This window comes from Carcharodon carcharias, chromosome 8 (genome assembly GCF_017639515.1).
Source record: "Carcharodon carcharias isolate sCarCar2 chromosome 8, sCarCar2.pri, whole genome shotgun sequence".
Lineage (NCBI taxonomy): Eukaryota > Metazoa > Chordata > Chondrichthyes > Lamniformes > Lamnidae > Carcharodon > Carcharodon carcharias.
The window spans coordinates 108,175,826-108,193,933 of NC_054474.1; positions in this window are offsets into that span (position 1 = coordinate 108,175,826).

An 18,108-nucleotide genomic window follows, 5' to 3' on the forward strand; every position below is an offset into this window, starting at 1 on the left:
CACACTGCCCTTCTCGCACTGCTCTTCGTGCACTCTCACGCTGCCCTTCTCGCACTCTCATACTGCTCTTTGCGCACTCACACAATGCTCTTCTCGCACTCAAACATTGCACTTCTCACACTCTCACACTGCTCTCCGTGCACTCTCACACTTCTCTTCTCGCACCCTCACACTGCCGTTCTCGCACTCTCATGTTGCTCTTCTCGCACTCTCACGTTGCTCTTCTCGCACTCTCACGTTGCTCTTCTCGCACTCTCACGTTGCTCTTCTCGCACTCTCACGTTGCTCTTCTCGCACTCTCACGATGCTCTTCTCACACTCTCACACTGCTCTTCTCACACTCTCACACTGCTCTTCTCACACTCACACACAGCTCTTCTCTCACACTCACACTGCCCATCTCGCACGCTCACACTGCCCTTCTTGCTCTCTCACACTGCTCTTCTCGCACTCACACACTGTCCTTCTCGCACTCACACACTGCTCTCCGTGCACTCTCACACTGCCCTTCTCGCACTCTCACACTGCCCTTTTCGCAATCTCACACTGCCCTTCTCATACTGCCCTTCTCGCACTCTCACTCTGCTCTTCATACACTCTCACACTGCCCTTCTCGCGCTCTCACACTACCTTTCTCGCTCTCTCACCCTGCCCTTCTCGCTCTCTCAACCTGCCCTTCTCGCTCTCTCAACCTGCTCTTCTCGCACTCTCACACTGCCCCTCTCGCACTCTCGCACTGCCCTTCTTGCACTCACACACTGCCCTTCTCGCACTCTCACACTGCCCTTCTCGCACTCCCAAACTGCTCTTCTCGGTCTCTCACAGTGCTCTTCTCGCACTCACACACTGCTCTTCTCTCACTGTCACACTTTTCTTCTCGCACTCTCACACTGCCTTTCTAGCACTCTCACACTGCCCCTCTCGCACTCTCGCACTGCCCTTCTCGCACTCACACACTGCTCTCCGCGCACTCTCACAGTGTCCTTCTCGCACTCTCACAGTGCCCTTCTCGCACTCTCACAGTGCCCTTCTCGCACTCTCACAGTGCCCTTCTCACACTCTCACAGTGCCCTTCTCGCACTCTCACACCGCTCTCCGCGCTCTCTCACACCGCTGTTCGTGCACTCTCACACCGCTCTTCGCGGTGTCTCACATTGCTCTCCACGCACTCTCTCACTGTCCTCCGCGCACTCTCTCACTGCCCTCCGCACTCTCTCACACTGCCCTCCGCGCACTCACAGACTACCCTCCGCGCACTCTCACACTGCCCTTCTTGCACTCTCACACTGCCTTTCTCGCACTCTCACACTGCCCTTCTCGCACTCTCACACTACTCTTCTCGCACTCTCACGCTGCCTTTCTCGCACTCTAACACTGCTCTTCTTGCACTCTCACACTGCTCTCCACGATCTTTCACACTGCTCTCTGCGCACTCTCACACTGCTCTCTGCGCACTCTCACAGTGCCCTTCTCGCACTCTCACAGTGCCCTTCTCGCACTCTCACAGTGCCCTTCTCGCACTCTCACAGTGCCCTTCTCGCACTCTCACAGTGCCCTTCTCGCACTCTCACAGTGCCCTTCTCGCACTCTCACAGTGCCCTTCTCGCACTCTCACAGTGCCCTTCTCGCACTCTCACAGTGCCCTTCTCGCACTCTCACAGTGCCCTTCTCGCACTCTCACACCGCTGTCCGTGCACTCTCTCACTGCCCTCCGCGCACTCTCTCACTGCCCTCCGCGCACTCTCTCACTGCCCTCCGCACTCTCTCACACTGCCCTCCGCGCACTCACAGACTGTCCTTCTCGCACCCTCACACTGCCCTTCTCGCACTCTCACACTGCCCTTCTCATACTGCCCTTCTCGCACTCTCACTCTGCTCTTCATACACTCTCACACTGCCCTTCTCGCGCTCTCACACTGCCCTTCTCGCGCTCTCACACTGCCCTTCTCGCACTCTCACACTGCCCTTCTCGCACTCTCACACTGCCCTTCTCGCACTCTCACACTGATCCTCTCGCACTCTCACACCGCTCTTCTCTCACTCTCACACTGCTCCTCTCGCACTCACACTCAGCTCTTCTCGCACTCTCACACTGACCTACTCGCACTCTCACACTGCCCTTCTCGCACTCTCACACTGCTCTCTGTGCACTCACACACTGCTCTCTGTGCACTCACACACTGCTCTCTGTGCACTCACACACTGCTCTCTGTGCACTCATACACTGCTCTCTGTGTACTCACACACTGCTCTCTGTGCACTCACACACTGCTCTCTGTGCACTCACACACTGCTCTCTGTGTACTCACACACTGCTTTCTGTGCACTCACACACTGCTCTCTGTGCACTCTCACACTGCTCTCTGTGCACTCACACACTGCTCTCTGTGCACTCACACACTGCTCTCTGTGCACTCACACACTGCTCATCGCGCACTCTCACACTGCCCTTCTCGCACTCTCACACTTCCCTTCTCGAACTCTCACTGCCCTTCTCGCACTCTCACACTGCCCTTCTCGCACTCTCACACTGCCCTTCTCGCACTCTCACACTGCCCTTCTCGCACTCTCACACCGCCCTTCTCGCACTCTCACACTGCCCTCCGCGCACTCAAACACTGCTCTCTGCCCGCTCTCACACTGCTCTACGCGCACTCTCACACTGCCCTTCTCACACTCACACAATGCCCTTCTCGCACTATCACACTGCCCTTCGCTGACTCTCTCACTGCCCTTCTCGCACTCTCACACTGCCTTTCTCGCACTCTCACGTTGCTCTTCTCGCACTCTCACGTTGCTCTTCTCGCACTCTCACACTGCTCTTCTCGCACTCTCACACTACTCTTCTCACACTCACACACAGCTCTTCTCACACACTCACACTGCCCTTCTCGCACTCTCACACTGCCCTTCTCGCACTCTCACCCTGCCCTTCTCGCTCTCTCAACCTGCCCTTCTCGCTCTCTCAACCTGCCCTTCTCGCTCTCTCAACCTGCCCTTCTCGCACTCTCACACTGCCCCTCTCGCACTCTCACACTGCCCTTCTCGCACTCTCACACTGCCCTTCTCGCACTCTCACACTGCCCGTCTCGCACTTTCATGTAGCTCTTCGCGTACTCTCACACTGCTCTTCTCGCACTCACACACTGCTCTTCTCGCCCTCTCACACTGCTCTTCTCGCCCCCTCACACTGCTCTTCTCGCCCCCTCACACTGCTACTCTCGGCCTGTCACACTGCTCTTCTCGTACTCACACACTGCTCTTCTCGCACTCACACACTGCTCTTCTCGCACTCTCACACTGCCCTTCTCGCACTCTCACACTGCCCTTCTCGCACTCTCACACTTCCCTTCTCGAACTCTCACACTGCCCTTCTCGCACTCTCACACTGCCCTTCTCGCACTCTCACACTGCCCTTCTCGCACTCTCACACTGCCCTTCTCGCACTCTCACACCGCCCTTCTCGCACTCTCACACCGCCCTCCGCGCACTCAAACACTGCTCTCTGCCCGCTCTCACACTGCTCTACGCGCACTCTCACACTGCCCTTCTCGCACTCACACACTGCCCTTCTCACACTCACACAATGCCCTTCTCGCACTATCACACTGCCCTTCGCTGACTCTCTCACTGCCCGTCTCGCACTCTCACACTGCCCTTCTCGTACTCTCACACTGCCATTCTCGCACTCTCACGTTGCTCTTCTCGCACTCTCACGTTGCTCTTCTCGCACTCTCACGTTGCTCTTCTCGCACTCTCACACTGCTCTTCTCGCACTCACACACAGCTCTTCTTGCACACTCACACTGCCCTTCTCGCAATCTCACAGTGCCCTTCTCGCACTCTCACTCTGCACTTCTCGCTCTCTCGCCCTGCCCTTCTCGCCCTCTCACCCTGCCCTTCTCGCACTCTCATACTGCTCTTTGCGCACTCACACAATGCTCTTTGCGCACTCACACAATGCTCTTCTCGCACTCAAACATTGCACTTCTCACACTCTCACACTGTTCTCCGTGCACTCTCATGCTGCTATTCTCGCACTCTCACACTGCCCTTCTCGCACTCTCACACTGCCCTTCTCGCACTCTCACACTGCCCGTCTCGCACTTTCACGTTGCTCTTCGCGTACTCTCACACTGCTCTTCTCGCACTCACACACTGCTCTTCTCGCCCTCTCACACTGCTCTTCTCGCCCTCTCACACTGCTCTTCTCGCCCTCTCACACTGCTCTTCTCGCCCCCTCACACTGCTCTTCTCGGCCTGTCACACTGCTCTTCTCGTACTCACACACTGCTCTTCTCGCACTCACACACTGCTCTTCTCGCACTCACACACTGCTCTTCTCGCACTCTCACACTGCCCTTCTCGCACTCTCACACTGCCCTTCTCGAACTCTCACACTGCCCTTCTCGCACTCTCACACTGCCCTTCTCGCACTCACGCAATGCCCTTCTCGCACTATCACACTGCCCTTCGCTGACTCTCTCACTGCCCTTCTCGCACTCTCACACTGCCTTTCTCGCACTCTCACGTTGCTCTTCTCGCACTCTCACGTTGCTCTTCTCGCACTCTCACTTTGCTCTTCTCGCACTCTCACGTTGCTCTTCTCGCACTCTCACGTTGCTCTTCTCGCACTCTCACGTTGCTCTTCGTGCACTCTCACACTGCCCTTCTCGCACTGCTCTTCGTGCACTCTCACGCTGCCCTTCTCGCACTCTCATACTGCTCTTTGCGCACTCACACAATGCTCTTCTCGCACTCAAACATTGCACTTCTCACACTCTCACACTGCTCTCCGTGCACTCTCACACTTCTCTTCTCGCACCCTCACACTGCCGTTCTCGCACTCTCATGTTGCTCTTCTCGCACTCTCACGTTGCTCTTCTCGCACTCTCACGTTGCTCTTCTCGCACTCTCACGTTGCTCTTCTCGCACTCTCACGTTGCTCTTCTCGCACTCTCACGTTGCTCTTCTCGCACTCTCACGTTGCTCTTCTCGCACTCTCACGTTGCTCTTCTCGCACTCTCACGTTGCTCTTCTCGCACTCTCACGTTGCTCTTCTCGCACTCTCACGTTGCTCTTCTCGCACTCTCACGTTGCTCTTCTCACACTCTCACACTGCTCTTCTCGCACTCAAACATTGCACTTCTCACACTCTCACACTGCTCTCCGTGCACTCTCACACTTCTCTTCTCGCACCCTCACACTGCCGTTCTCGCACTCTCATGTTGCTCTTCTCGCACTCTCACGTTGCTCTTCTCGCACTCTCACGTTGCTCTTCTCGCACTCTCACGTTGCTCTTCTCGCACTCTCACGTTGCTCTTCTCACACTCTCACACTGCTCTTCTCACACTCTCACACTGCTCTTCTCACACTCACACACAGCTCTTCTCTCACACTCACACTGCCCATCTCGCACGCTCACACTGCCCTTCTTGCTCTCTCACACTGCTCTTCTCGCACTCACACACTGTCCTTCTCGCACTCACACACTGCTCTCCGTGCACTCTCACACTGCCCTTCTCGCACTCTCACACTGCCCTTTTCGCAATCTCACACTGCCCTTCTCATACTGCCCTTCTCGCACTCTCACTCTGCTCTTCATACACTCTCACACTGCCCTTCTCGCGCTCTCACACTACCTTTCTCGCTCTCTCACCCTGCCCTTCTCGCTCTCTCAACCTGCCCTTCTCGCTCTTTCAACCTGCCCTTCTCGCACTCTCTCACTGCCCCTCTCCCACTCTCGCACTGCCCTTCTTGCACTCACACACTGCCCTTCTCGCACTCTCACACTGCCCTTCTCACACTCCCAAACTGCTCTTCTCGGTCTCTCACAGTGCTCTTCTCGCACTCACACACTGCTCTTCTCTCACTGTCACACTTTTCTTCTCGCACTCTCACACTGCCTTTCTAGCACTCTCACACTGCCCCTCTCGCACTCTCGCACTGCCCTTCTCGCACTCACACACTGCTCTCCGCGCACTCTCACAGTGTCCTTCTCGCACTCTCACAGTGCCCTTCTCGCACTCTCACAGTGCCCTTCTCGCACTCTCACAGTGCCCTTCTCACACTCTCACAGTGCCCTTCTCGCACTCTCACACCGCTCTCCGCGCTCTCTCACACCGCTGTTCGTGCACTCTCACACCGCTCTTCGCGGTGTCTCACATTGCTCTCCACGCACTCTCTCACTGTCCTCCGCGCACTCTCTCACTGCCCTCCGCACTCTCTCACACTGCCCTCCGCGCACTCACAGACTACCCTCCGCGCACTCTCACACTGCCCTTCTTGCACTCTCACACTGCCTTTCTCGCACTCTCACACTGCCCTTCTCGCACTCTCACACTACTCTTCTCGCACTCTCACGCTGCCTTTCTCGCACTCTAACACTGCTCTTCTTGCACTCTCACACTGCTCTCCACGATCTTTCACACTGCTCTCTGCGCACTCTCACACTGCTCTCTGCGCACTCTCACAGTGCCCTTCTCGCACTCTCACAGTGCCCTTCTCGCACTCTCACAGTGCCCTTCTCGCACTCTCACAGTGCCCTTCTCGCACTCTCACAGTGCCCTTCTCGCACTCTCACAGTGCCCTTCTCGCACTCTCACAGTGCCCTTCTCGCACTCTCACAGTGCCCTTCTCGCACTCTCACAGTGCCCTTCTCGCACTCTCACAGTGCCCTTCTCGCACTCTCTCAGTGCCCTTCTCGCACTCTCACACCGCTGTCCGTGCACTCTCTCACTGCCCTCCGCGCACTCTCTCACTGCCCTCCGCGCACTCTCTCACTGCCCTCCGCACTCTCTCACACTGCCCTCCGCGCACTCACAGACTGTCCTTCTCGCACCCTCACACTGCCCTTCTCGCACTCTCACACTGCCCTTCTCATACTGCCCTTCTCGCACTCTCACTCTGCTCTTCATACACTCTCACACTGCCCTTCTCGCGCTCTCACACTGCCCTTCTCGCACTCTCACACTGCCCTTCTCGCACTCTCACACTGCCCTTCTCGCACTCTCACACTGATCCTCTCGCACTCTCACACCGCTCTTCTCTCACTCTCACACTGCTCCTCTCGCACTCACACTCAGCTCTTCTCGCACTCTCACACTGACCTACTCGCACTCTCACACTGCCCTTCTCGCACTCTCACACTGCTCTCTGTGCACTCACACACTGCTCTCTGTGCACTCACACACTGCTCTCTGTGCACTCATACACTGCTCTCTGTGTACTCACACACTGCTCTCTGTGCACTCACACACTGCTCTCTGTGCACTCACACACTGCTCTCTGTGTACTCACACACTGCTTTCTGTGCACTCACACACTGCTCTCTGTGCACTCTCACACTGCTCTCTGTGCACTCACACACTGCTCTCTGTGCACTCACACACTGCTCTCTGTGCACTCACACACTGCTCATCGCGCACTCTCACACTGCCCTTCTCGCACTCTCACACTTCCCTTCTCGAACTCTCACTGCCCTTCTCGCACTCTCACACTGCCCTTCTCGCACTCTCACACTGCCCTTCTCGCACTCTCACACTGCCCTTCTCGCACTCTCACACTGCCCTTCTCGCACTCTCACACCGCCCTTCTCGCACTCTCACACTGCCCTCCGCGCACTCAAACACTGCTCTCTGCCCGCTCTCACACTGCTCTACGCGCACTCTCACACTGCCCTTCTCACACTCACACAATGCCCTTCTCGCACTATCACACTGCCCTTCGCTGACTCTCTCACTGCCCTTCTCGCACTCTCACACTGCCTTTCTCGCACTCTCACGTTGCTCTTCTCGCACTCTCACGTTGCTCTTCTCGCACTCTCACACTGCTCTTCTCGCACTCTCACACTACTCTTCTCACACTCACACACAGCTCTTCTCACACACTCACACTGCCCTTCTCGCACTCTCACACTGCCCTTCTCGCACTCTCACCCTGCCCTTCTCGCTCTCTCAACCTGCCCTTCTCGCTCTCTCAACCTGCCCTTCTCGCACTCTCACACTGCCCCTCTCGCACTCTCACACTGCCCTTCTCGCACTCTCACACTGCCCTTCTCGCACTCTCACACTGCCCGTCTCGCACTTTCATGTAGCTCTTCGCGTACTCTCACACTGCTCTTCTCGCACTCACACACTGCTCTTCTCGCCCTCTCACACTGCTCTTCTCGCCCCCTCACACTGCTCTTCTCGCCCCCTCACACTGCTACTCTCGGCCTGTCACACTGCTCTTCTCGTACTCACACACTGCTCTTCTCGCACTCACACACTGCTCTTCTCGCACTCTCACACTGCCCTTCTCGCACTCTCACACTTCCCTTCTCGAACTCTCACACTGCCCTTCTCGCACTCTCACACTGCCCTTCTCGCACTCTCACACTGCCCTTCTCGCACTCTCACACTGCCCTTCTCGCACTCTCACACCGCCCTTCTCGCACTCTCACACCGCCCTCCGCGCACTCAAACACTGCTCTCTGCCCGCTCTCACACTGCTCTACGCGCACTCTCACACTGCCCTTCTCGCACTCACACACTGCCCTTCTCACACTCACACAATGCCCTTCTCGCACTATCACACTGCCCTTCGCTGACTCTCTCACTGCCCGTCTCGCACTCTCACACTGCCCTTCTCGTACTCTCACACTGCCTTTCTCGCACTCTCACGTTGCTCTTCTCGCACTCTCACGTTGCTCTTCTCGCACTCTCACGTTGCTCTTCTCGCACTCTCACACTGCTCTTCTCGCACTCACACACAGCTCTTCTTGCACACTCACACTGCCCTTCTCGCAATCTCACAGTGCCCTTCTCGCACTCTCACTCTGCACTTCTCGCTCTCTCGCCCTGCCCTTCTCGCCCTCTCACCCTGCCCTTCTCGCACTCTCATACTGCTCTTTGCGCACTCACACAATGCTCTTTGCGCACTCACACAATGCTCTTCTCGCACTCAAACATTGCACTTCTCACACTCTCACACTGTTCTCCGTGCACTCTCATGCTGCTATTCTCGCACTCTCACACTGCCCTTCTCGCACTCTCACACTGCCCTTCTCGCACTCTCACACTGCCCTTCTCGCACTTTCACGTTGCTCTTCGCGTACTCTCACACTGCTCTTCTCGCACTCACACACTGCTCTTCTCGCCCTCTCACACTGCTCTTCTCGCCCTCTCACACTGCTCTTCTCGCCCCCTCACACTGCTCTTCTCGGCCTGTCACACTGCTCTTCTCGTACTCACACACTGCTCTTCTCGCACTCACACACTGCTCTTCTCGCACTCACACACTGCTCTTCTCGCACTCTCACACTGCCCTTCTCGCACTCTCACACTGCCCTTCTCGAACTCTCACACTGCCCTTCTCGCACTCTCACACTGCCCTTCTCGCACTCACGCAATGCCCTTCTCGCACTATCACACTGCACTTCGCTGACTCTCTCACTGCCCTTCTCGCACTCTCACACTGCCTTTCTCGCACTCTCACGTTGCTCTTCTCGCACTCTCACGTTGCTCTTCTCGCACTCTCACGTTGCTCTTCTCGCACTCTCACGTTGCTCTTCTCGCACTCTCACGTTGCTCTTCTCGCACTCTCACGTTGCTCTTCTCGCACTCTCACGTTGCTCTTCTCGCACTCTCACGTTGCTCTTCGTGCACTCTCACACTGCCCTTCTCGCACTGCTCTTCGTGCACTCTCACGCTGCCCTTCTCGCACTCTCATACTGCTCTTTGCGCACTCACACAATGCTCTTCTCGCACTCAAACATTGCACTTCTCACACTCTCACACTGCTCTCCGTGCACTCTCACACTTCTCTTCTCGCACCCTCACACTGCCGTTCTCGCACTCTCATGTTGCTCTTCTCGCACTCTCACGTTGCTCTTCTCGCACTCTCACGTTGCTCTTCTCGCACTCTCACGTTGCTCTTCTCGCACTCTCACGTTGCTCTTCTCGCACTCTCACGTTGCTCTTCTCGCACTCTCACGTTGCTCTTCTCGCACTCTCACGTTGCTCTTCTCGCACTCTCACGTTGCTCTTCTCACACTCTCACACTGCTCTTCTCACACTCTCACACTGCTCTTCTCACACTCACACACAGCTCTTCTCTCACACTCACACTGCCCATCTCGCACGCTCACACTGCCCTTCTTGCTCTCTCACACTGCTCTTCTCGCACTCTCACACTGTCCTTCTCGCACTCACACACTGCTCTCCGTGCACTCTCACACTGCCCTTCTCGCACTCTCACACTGCCCTTTTCGCAATCTCACACTGCCCTTCTCATACTGCCCTTCTCGCACTCTCACTCTGCTCTTCATACACTCTCACACTGCCCTTCTCGCTCTCTCAACCTGCCCTTCTCGCTCTCTCAACCTGCCCTTCTCGCACTCTCACACTGCCCCCTCGCACTCTCGCACTGCCCTTCTTGCACTCACACACTGCCCTTCTCGCACTCTCACACTGCCCTTCTCGCACTCCCAAACTGCTCTTCTCGGTCTCTCACAGTGCTCTTCTCGCACTCACACACTGCTCTTCTCTCACTGTCACACTTTTCTTCTCGCACTCTCACACTGCCTTTCTAGCACTCTCACACTGCCCCTCTCGCACTCTCGCACTGCCCTTCTCGCACTCACACACTGCTCTCCGCGCACTCTCACAGTGTCCTTCTCGCACTCTCACAGTGCCCTTCTCGCACTCTCACAGTGCCCTTCTCGCACTCTCACAGTGCCCTTCTCACACTCTCACAGTGCCCTTCTCGCACTCTCACACCGCTCTCCGCGCTCTCTCACACCGCTGTTCGTGCACTCTCACACCGCTCTTCGCGGTGTCTCACATTGCTCTCCACGCACTCTCTCACTGTCCTCCGCGCACTCTCTCACTGCCCTCCGCACTCTCTCACACTGCCCTCCGCGCACTCACAGACTACCCTCCGCGCACTCTCACACTGCCCTTCTTGCACTCTCACACTGCCTTTCTCGCACTCTCACACTGCCCTTCTCGCACTCTCACACTACTCTTCTCGCACTCTCACGCTGCCTTTCTCGCACTCTAACACTGCTCTTCTTGCACTCTCACACTGCTCTCCACGATCTTTCACACTGCTCTCTGCGCACTCTCACACTGCTCTCTGCGCACTCTCACAGTGCCCTTCTCGCACTCTCACAGTGCCCTTCTCGCACTCTCACAGTGCCCTTCTCGCACTCTCACAGTGCCCTTCTCGCACTCTCACAGTGCCCTTCTCGCACTCTCACAGTGCCCTTCTCGCACTCTCACAGTGCCCTTCTCGCACTCTCACAGTGCCCTTCTCGCACTCTCACAGTGCCCTTCTCGCACTCTCACAGTGCCCTTCTCGCACTCTCACAGTGCCCTTCTCGCACTCTCACAGTGCCCTTCTCGCACTCTCAGCCTCACACCGCTGTCCGTGCACTCTCTCACTGCCCTCCGCGCACTCTCTCACTGCCCTCCGCGCACTCTCTCACTGCCCTCCGCACTCTCTCACACTGCCCTCCGCGCACTCACAGACTGTCCTTCTCGCACCCTCACACTGCCCTTCTCGCACTCTCACACTGCCCTTCTCATACTGCCCTTCTCGCACTCTCACTCTGCTCTTCATACACTCTCACACTGCCCTTCTCGCGCTCTCACACTGCCCTTCTCGCACTCTCACACTGCCCTTCTCGCACTCTCACACTGCCCTTCTCGCACTCTCACACTGATCCTCTCGCACTCTCACACCGCTCTTCTCTCACTCTCACACTGCTCCTCTCGCACTCACACTCAGCTCTTCTCGCACTCTCACACTGACCTACTCGCACTCTCACACTGCCCTTCTCGCACTCTCACACTGCTCTCTGTGCACTCACACACTGCTCTCTGTGCACTCATACACTGCTCTCTGTGCACTCACACACTGCTCTCTGTGCACTCACACACTGCTCTCTGTGCACTCACACACTGCTCTCTGTGTACTCACACACTGCTTTCTGTGCACTCACACACTGCTCTCTGTGCACTCACACACTGCTCTCTGTGCACTCACACACTGCTCTCTGTGCACTCACACACTGCTCTCTGTGCACTCACACACTGCTCATCGCGCACTCTCACACTGCCCTTCTCGCACTCTCACACTTCCCTTCTCGAACTCTCACTGCCCTTCTCGCACTCTCACACTGCCCTTCTCGCACTCTCACACTGCCCTTCTCGCACTCTCACACTGCCCTTCTCGCACTCTCACACCGCCCTTCTCGCACTCTCACACTGCCCTCCGCGCACTCAAACACTGCTCTCTGCCCGCTCTCACACTGCTCTACGCGCACTCTCACACTGCCCTTCTCACACTCACACAATGCCCTTCTCGCACTATCACACTGCCCTTCGCTGACTCTCTCACTGCCCTTCTCGCACTCTCACACTGCCTTTCTCGCACTCTCACGTTGCTCTTCTCGCACTCTCACGTTGCTCTTCTCGCACTCTCACACTGCTCTTCTCGCACTCTCACACTACTCTTCTCACACTCACACACAGCTCTTCTCACACACTCACACTGCCCTTCTCGCACTCTCACACTGCCCTTCTCGCACTCTCACCCTGCCCTTCTCGCTCTCTCAACCTGCCCTTCTCGCTCTCTCAACCTGCCCTTCTCGCTCTCTCAACCTGCCCTTCTCGCACTCTCACACTGCCCCTCTCGCACTCTCACACTGCCCTTCTCGCACTCTCACACTGCCCTTCTTGCACTCTCACACTGCCCGTCTCGCACTTTCATGTAGCTCTTCGCGTACTCTCACACTGCTCTTCTCGCACTCACACACTGCTCTTCTCGCCCTCTCACACTGCTCTTCTCGCCCCCTCACACTGCTCTTCTCGCCCCCTCACACTGCTACTCTCGGCCTGTCACACTGCTCTTCTCGTACTCACACACTGCTCTTCTCGCACTCACACACTGCTCTTCTCGCACTCTCACACTGCCCTTCTCGCACTCTCACACTGCCCTTCTCGCACTCTCACACTTCCCTTCTCGAACTCTCACACTGCCCTTCTCGCACTCTCACACTGCCCTTCTCGCACTCTCACACTGCCCTTCTCGCACTCTCACACTGCCCTTCTCGCACTCTCACACCGCCCTTCTCGCACTCTCACACCGCCCTCCGCGCACTCAAACACTGCTCTCTGCCCGCTCTCAAACTGCTCTACGCGCACTCTCACACTGCCCTTCTCGCACTCACACACTGCCCTTCTCACACTCACACAATGCCCTTCTCGCACTATCACACTGCCCTTCGCTGACTCTCTCACTGCCCGTCTCGCACTCTCACACTGCCCTTCTCGTACTCTCACACTGCCTTTCTCGCACTCTCACGTTGCTCTTCTCGCACTCTCACGTTGCTCTTCTCGCACTCTCACGTTGCTCTTCTCGCACTCTCACGTTGCTCTTCTCGCACTCTCACACTGCTCTTCTCGCACTCACACACAGCTCTTCTTGCACACTCACACTGCCCTTCTCGCAATCTCACAGTGCCCTTCTCGCACTCTCACTCTGCACTTCTCGCTCTCTCGCCCTGCCCTTCTCGCCCTCTCACCCTGCCCTTCTCGCCCTCTCACCCTGCCCTTCTCGCACTCTCATACTGCTCTTTGCGCACTCACACAATGCTCTTTGCGCACTCACACAATGCTCTTCTCGCACTCAAACATTGCACTTCTCACACTCTCACACTGTTCTCCGTGCACTCTCATGCTGCTATTCTCGCACTCTCACACTGCCCTTCTCGCACTCTCACACTGCCCTTCTCGCACTCTCACACTGCCCGTCTCGCACTTTCACGTTGCTCTTCGCGTACTCTCACACTGCTCTTCTCGCACTCACACACTGCTCTTCTCGCCCTCTCACACTGCTCTTCTCGCCCTCTCACACTGCTCTTCTCGCCCCCTCACACTGCTCTTCTCGGCCTGTCACACTGCTCTTCTCGTACTCACACACTGCTCTTCTCGCACTCACACACTGCTCTTCTCGCACTCACACACTGCTCTTCTCGCACTCTCACACTGCCCTTCTCGCACTCTCACACTGCCCTTCTCGAACTCTCACACTGCCCTTCTCGCACTCTCACACTGCCCTTCTCGCACTCACGCAATGCCCTTCTCGCACTATCACACTGCCCTTCGCTGACTCTCTCACTGCCCTTCTCGCACTCTCACACTGCCTTTCTCGCACTCTCACGTTGCTCTTCTCGCACTCTCACGTTGCTCTTCTCGCACTCTCACGTTGCTCTTCTCGCACTCTCACGTTGCTCTTCTCGCACTCTCACGTTGCTCTTCGTGCACTCTCACACTGCCCTTCTCGCACTGCTCTTCGTGCACTCTCACGCTGCCCTTCTCGCACTCTCATACTGCTCTTTGCGCACTCACACAATGCTCTTCTCGCACTGAAACATTGCACTTCTCACACTCTCACACTGCTCTCCGTGCACTCTCACACTTCTCTTCTCGCACCCTCACACTGCCGTTCTCGCACTCTCATGTTGCTCTTCTCGCACTCTCACGTTGCTCTTCTCGCACTCTCACGTTGCTCTTCTCGCACTCTCACGTTGCTCTTCTCGCACTCTCACGTTGCTCTTCTCGCACTCTCACGTTGCTCTTCTCGCACTCTCACGTTGCTCTTCTCGCACTCTCACGTTGCTCTTCTCACACTCTCACACTGCTCTTCTCGCACTCAAACATTGCACTTCTCACACTCTCACACTGCTCTCCGTGCACTCTCACACTTCTCTTCTCGCACCCTCACACTGCCGTTCTCGCACTCTCATGTTGCTCTTCTCGCACTCTCACGTTGCTCTTCTCGCACTCTCACGTTGCTCTTCTCGCACTCTCACGTTGCTCTTCTCGCACTCTCACGTTGCTCTTCTCGCACTCTCACGTTGCTCTTCTCACACTCTCACACTGCTCTTCTCACACTCTCACACTGCTCTTCTCACACTCACACACAGCTCTTCTCTCACACTCACACTGCCCATCTCGCACGCTCACACTGCCCTTCTTGCTCTCTCACACTGCTCTTCTCGCACTCACACACTGTCCTTCTCGCACTCACACACTGCTCTCCGTGCACTCTCACACTGCCCTTCTCGCACTCTCACACTGCCCTTTTCGCAATCTCACACTGCCCTTCTCATACTGCCCTTCTCGCACTCTCACTCTGCTCTTCATACACTCTCACACTGCCCTTCTCGCGCTCTCACACTACCTTTCTCGCTCTCTCACCCTGCCCTTCTCGCTCTCTCAACCTGCCCTTCTCGCTCTCTCAACCTGCCCTTCTCGCACTCTCACACTGCCCCTCTCGCACTCTCGCACTGCCCTTCTTGCACTCACACACTGCCCTTCTCGCACTCTCACACTGCCCTTCTCACACTCCCAAACTGCTCTTCTCGGTCTCTCACAGTGCTCTTCTCGCACTCACACACTGCTCTTCTCTCACTGTCACACTTTTCTTCTCGCACTCTCACACTGCCTTTCTAGCACTCTCACACTGCCCCTCTCGCACTCTCGCACTGCCCTTCTCGCACTCACACACTGCTCTCCGCGCACTCTCACAGTGTCCTTCTCGCACTCTCACAGTGCCCTTCTCGCACTCTCACAGTGCCCTTCTCGCACTCTCACAGTGCCCTTCTCACACTCTCACAGTGCCCTTCTCGCACTCTCACACCGCTCTCCGCGCTCTCTCACACCGCTGTTCGTGCACTCTCACACCGCTCTTCGCGGTGTCTCACATTGCTCTCCACGCACTCTCTCACTGCCCTCCGCACTCTCTCACACTGCCCTCCGCGCACTCACAGACTACCCTCCGCGCACTCTCACACTGCCCTTCTTGCACTCTCACACTGCCTTTCTCGAACTCTCACACTGCCCTTCTCGCACTCTCACACTACTCTTCTCGCACTCTCACGCTGCCTTTCTCGCACTCTAACACTGCTCTTCTTGCACTCTCACACTGCTCTCCACGATCTTTCACACTGCTCTCTGCGCACTCTCACACTGCTCTCTGCGCACTCTCACAGTGCCCTTCTCGCACTCTCACAGTGCCCTTCTCGCACTCTCACAGTGCCCTTCTCGCACTCTCACAGTGCCCTTCTCGCACTCTCACAGTGCCCTTCTCGCACTCTCACAGTGCCCTTCTCGCACTCTCACAGTGCCCTTCTCGCACTCTCACAGTGCCCTTCTCGCACTCTCACAGTGCCCTTCTCGCACTCTCACAGTGCCCTTCTCGCACTCTCACAGTGCCCTTCTCGCACTCTCACACCGCTGTCCGTGCACTCTCTCACTGCCCTCCGCGCACTCTCTCACTGCCCTCCGCGCACTCTCTCACTGCCCTCCGCACTCTCTCACACTGCCCTCCGCGCACTCACAGACTGTCCTTCTCGCACCCTCACACTGCCCTTCTCGCACTCTCACACTGCCCTTCTCATACTGCCCTTCTCGCACTCTCACTCTGCTCTTCATACACTCTCACACTGCCCTTCTCGCGCTCTCACACTGCCCTTCTCGCACTCTCACACTGCCCTTCTCGCACTCTCACACTGCCCTTCTCGCACTCTCACACTGATCCTCTCGCACTCTCACACCGCTCTTCTCTCACTCTCACACTGCTCCTCTCGCACTCACACTCAGCTCTTCTTGCACTCTCACACTGACCTACTCGCACTCTCACACTGCCCTTCTCGCACTCTCACACTGCTCTCTGTGCACTCACACACTGCTCTCTGTGCACTCACACACTGCTCTCTGTGCACTCATACACTGCTCTCTGTGTACTCACACACTGCTCTCTGTGCACTCACACACTGCTCTCTGTGCACTCACACACTGCTCTCTGTGTACTCACACACTGCTTTCTGTGCACTCACACACTGCTCTCTGTGCACTCTCACACTGCTCTCTGTGCACTCACACACTGCTCTCTGTGCACTCACACACTGCTCTCTGTGCACTCACACACTGCTCATCGCGCACTCTCACACTGCCCTTCTCGCACTCTCACACTTCCCTTCTCGAACTCTCACTGCCCTTCTCGCACTCTCACACTGCCCTTCTCGCACTCTCACACTGCCCTTCTCGCACTCTCACACTGCCCTTCTCGCACTCTCACACTGCCCTTCTCGCACTCTCACACCGCCCTTCTCGCACTCTCACACTGCCCTCCGCGCACTCAAACACTGCTCTCTGCCCGCTCTCACACTGCTCTACGCGCACTCTCACACTGCCCTTCTCACACTCACACAATGCCCTTCTCGCGCTATCACACTGCCCTTCGCTGACTCTCTCACTGCCCTTCTCGCACTCTCACACTGCCTTTCTCGCACTCTCACGTTGCTCTTCTCGCACTCTCACGTTGCTCTTCTCGCACTCTCACACTGCTCTTCTCGCACTCTCACACTACTCTTCTCACACTCACACACAGCTCTTCTCGCACACTCACACTGCCCTTCTCGCACTCTCACACTGCCCTTCTCGCACTCTCACCCTGCCCTTCTCGCTCTCTCAACCTGCCCTTCTCGCTCTCTCAACCTGCCCTTCTCGCTCTCTCAACCTGCCCTTCTCGCACTCTCACACTGCCCCTCTCGCACTCTCACACTGCCCTTCTCGCACTCTCACACTGCCCTTCTCGCACTCTCACACTGCCCGTCTCGCACTTTCATGTAGCTCTTCGCGTACTCTCACACTGCTCTTCTCGCACTCACACACTGCTCTTCTCGCCCTCTCACACTGCTCTTCTCGCCCCCTCACACTGCTCTTCTCGCCCCCTCACACTGCTACTCTCGGCCTGTCACACTGCTCTTCTCGTACTCACACACTGCTCTTCTCGCACTCACACACTGCTCTTCTCGCACTCTCACACTGCCCTTCTCGCACTCTCACACTGCCCTTCTCGCACTCTCACACTGCCCTTCTCGCACTCTCACACTGCCCTTCTCGCACTCTCACACTGCCCTTCTCGCACTCTCACACCGCCCTTCTCGCACTCTCACACCGCCCTCCGCGCACTCAAACACTGCTCTCTGCCCGCTCTCACACTGCTCTACGCGCACTCTCACACTGCCCTTCTCGCACTCACACACTGCCCTTC